Source organism: Malus sylvestris, chromosome 15 (assembly GCF_916048215.2).
Source record: "Malus sylvestris chromosome 15, drMalSylv7.2, whole genome shotgun sequence".
In the NCBI taxonomy this organism is placed as follows: Eukaryota; Viridiplantae; Streptophyta; class Magnoliopsida; order Rosales; family Rosaceae; genus Malus; species Malus sylvestris.
In genome coordinates, this window is record NC_062274.1 from 24,955,162 (window position 1) to 24,959,417 (window position 4,256).

Consider the following 4,256-nt stretch of genomic DNA (forward strand, 5'->3'; position numbering starts at 1 on the left):
TAGGGGATTTTGGGCTTTTGGGCTTTAATGAATCTTCATTCATTAAATTGTCATACAACTTAAGTTAATGGGCTTGACGTTCGAAGCCCATTGGGCCTTAAGGTCCAAAACTATCCCGAGGTCATTTAACGAACTTATTCGTTTGATTAATTAACATATTAATTAATCATTGCCATAAATAAATGATTAAACCATTTAATCATTCTTACTCATTTCCGTTTAATCTCCAATCTCCACCTCTTTCGGTGTGCGATCCATTAGGTTCCTTTTAGCGAGGTAGTGAGCGATTAAAACCATTTTACATCGATTGTGAATTGAAACCATTTTCAATTCTCCCTTTAGTGATTATACACGTTTAGGGCTTCCACAAACCATGAGTGACACCTAGCAGCATATCATGGCTACCCAAGCTAATCAGAAGAGGTTTAGAGAACCTATTCAGTTCGGGATTACAAATGCAATACGGTCCTTCTCTAATCTAATACTCTTGACCACATTGTTTGGTTTGATAGTTTATTTTCTCATGTCTACTATCCAATGTGTGTCTTGTGCTTATATGATTACCTTGAATGTGATTCGGAACGCATTCCCTAATCTCATTCATACTCTGGCCAGAGATTCAAATCATATCAGAGAGTATTCTCCCTCAAACGGTTTGAAGGTTAGAGATCCCTTGTTGCGCATTCACTTGTCTCCATAGCTAAGCGGCTTGACCCCAACGATGCCGTGGACACCCTCCTGATGGAGTGACTTTGACATAATCAAAGATCAAGGTCTTAACCACAAGACAACTATGATGCCTCAGGTCAAAGGACTAATTTGCATTATCCCAACCATGAGTTCTCATGTGACATGGAATATGAGAACTCTTCGTTGATCGCGTTCAGTGAACTCATTCTCTATTGAGCACCTACCGCACTTGTCTTGATGTCACACACACCAATGATTCGAGACTAATCACTCTCCCTGAGAGAAGACATAGTACGTACCGATCTTGACGGACTGTCAATGCCCAATTGGCAATCCTATGATCAGGAACGTTTAGGATGTGTCTTCGAAAGAATGGTCTCATGAATCTAACTTCATTAGATTACATTCTCCCAATCACAAATTCCTTGGACTTTATCGTTTAAGCATATAACATTTATATGAGACGGCTCAAACAATAATGTATGCCCTTTATATGTAAAACTAGATTAGTTTAACATGTGAAATGTCCATAAAGTATCATCACATGATTGGCTTTAGGGCACATTTCCAACAATCTCCCACTTGCACTAGAGCCAATCAGCTTGGTCATCTTGATGATACCTCTTCTGTAGTCATTTCATAAATGGCTGAATAGTAGGCCTAGACAGTGGATATCTATATGTGTTATCCATAGAAGCAACCTTGAGAATAACGACGTCACCATTATACATGATTCTCAATCATGTGGTTCAGTCTCTCATTTGTGTTCGGATCTTGATGAGACCTTGATTCCCAGGCTTGAGCTATCGCCCCATTAGTGTCAAACACTTTCTGGTTGGAACCGAATAGAGAGTTCATAAATGAACTTTCCCATCCAAACAACATTGTTGTAAACTTCTATATGGCAATATATCTTGCATTCATAATGGAACACACTAAAGTCATTACTTTAATGTTTCCATCCAAATATCTCTTTAGTCATAATAAAGAGATATTCGTTTATCTCTTCATTCATAATGAAGAAACATCCAATGATGGATTAGATTCATAATCTAATACATTTACGCTTCCATTACGTCACTTTGATTCTTCCTCGATCTTTGAGGAATCTATCCTTTAGTATTTCTTAAATACTTAAGGACTCACTTGACAGTTGCCATGGTTCTGATCCTGGGCTTGCACTGATATCGTCTTGTACCGTTCTAGGTACAACTCATATCAATGTTTTTCATACAATATGAAATACATAAATCACCTTTCTGCTAGTGCATAAAGGATTCAATTTACGCATTATTTCTTTGGGAGTCAAAGGGTACATTCCCTTTGAGAAGGGCAACTTGCTAGTCTCACTAGAATCGTCCTTCTTATTGAAGTTTATCATCATATGAGAAACTTCCTAGCATCCATTGTCTATTATTAGGGATTGATATAATCCAATTATATCATGAAATATATCATTATAGATTTCCATCCTATGTATATAGACTATATCTCCCATATACATTCTATCGTTTATAGAATGCTTAAAGTCATAACTTTAACGAAGAAGTATTCTTTTCATTTCCAAAATTAATATATCATATATATTTAAATTTTTAGGAACATGATTAACTCCCACTAATCTTTTGTAAAACTAATAAACAAAAGATTCATTTGCATCTTTATGAGAAATCAAACGATTTGATCCTTTTTCCTCATAAAATGCAAATAGCTCCCACTAACTTGCTAAGATCCATGATGGATGGATCTCTACAACTTACATGTCTTGTGATTTATAGTTTTGGACATATATTATCAAGACTATCTTAATAATGGTTTCGGAAACCCATATTATGTCAAAACATTGAATCACCATTTAGTTGTAGCTAGCAATCTTCGAATTAATTGAAACTAAGACTACGTCAAAAATGGTTCCTTTAAAGTCAACCATTCTATTTGATTGTAGTCACCTTAAGCTACCAATTAGCTATGAAGGTTTCATTATTTCGAGTCAAATGGTACTTTACCATTTCCTTGAGTATATATCGTATATGCACTCAATGTAGTCATAAGGATTTTTATTCTTATTTCTTTCGAATTAAGAGGTGCAACTCTATGACATAGTCATAAAGTTCAAAACCATTCAACTAAGACGGTTTATAAATCCTTATCGACTACCTTGGAGCTTGTGGTATAGGAACTAGGTTGTTATATTTGTTGATTACTATCTTGTCTCTCAAAGAACCCATTCTTTGAGTTCTATCTTTCGTTCATTTGCTTTTAGGCAAATCACATTGTAGAATTACAATGAACTACCCAACAAAACAACATTTGTTAGTTGGTTTATAGAAGCGATATCCAAAAGTTATTTTAAGGATATCCTACAAGTTTGTTATCAAACAAATATTGCTAGTTAGCACACAACCCCAAATCTTTAACATGCTTAAGATTTGTCTTTCTTTTCCAACTACATCTTATGGAGTCATGAAAATATTGGAAGATCTTCTCATTGACAATCATATTGTTTTAGAAGTATATATCCTATATATGGGTAATAGATAACATCTAACGAACTAAATCTTATTCAAGTTCGTTCTTCTCCTAATGGAGAAATACATTATCTTATGATGCTATTTTCCTTGATATCTTTCAAGGAAACTCATCTAAAGTGTTACCTTATCTTGGATCAAATCTAAGTAGGTAATTACTTTAGACGTCTTACTCATCAACATACATTACTTGAATTCTTTGAAACATTTTGCAAAGTATTCGGACTTGTGTTTATTCAAAATAAACTATAGTCCAACCGAGAATGATCTTCGGTGAATGTTATTCAACATGAGTAATATTATGTTTGTGGACAAGTGCCACTAACATCTAAGTGAATTAACCTCAACAACTTTGTGATTCTTTCTTCTTTCCAAAAGAATAAAGATTCGAACATTTCGCCTCCATACAATTTTAACAAGAAGGTATTGGATCCGGATCTAACGATCCAAAGCATCCATCTTTCACCAACTCGTAATTTATGTTTTAGAGGTATCACAACTTTAGTTGGGATTAGTCACTACCTTGCAACCTTTTGGGTTTTAAGCATCATTATTTTCTAAACAGTTAACACTACCATATTATCTCTACTATAGAGATAATTAATTAGATTACCATAATCCAATCATTGATTAATAAAGAACATTGTTTTGTCAAACAAAACATTTATCCATTTCACATAGTGATGGAATTTAGTTTCTTAAAATTGGAATATAAAGACAATCTATGTTTTTCCAATTTCTTTGGTAGTTCATATGAGGAAGTAAGTACCATCTGCTTTCGCAGAGATCTTCATTTGATTCACTTTCCGAATGTGAAGCACATTTTCTTCACTCATATATCTTCTACTTCTTATTAGTCACACTTTTACAACGATTGTAAAACATAGTTACTAATACGGAATCATGCATTCAAGTAGAAGAACCAACTGTTTTGAACTATTCAAGAACAATTTACAACACCTTCGAAAGGTGTGTCCTTGACACTTGCAAGACATTTCTTGCAAATACCCCTTCCAATATCCATCCTTTCATAAAGAA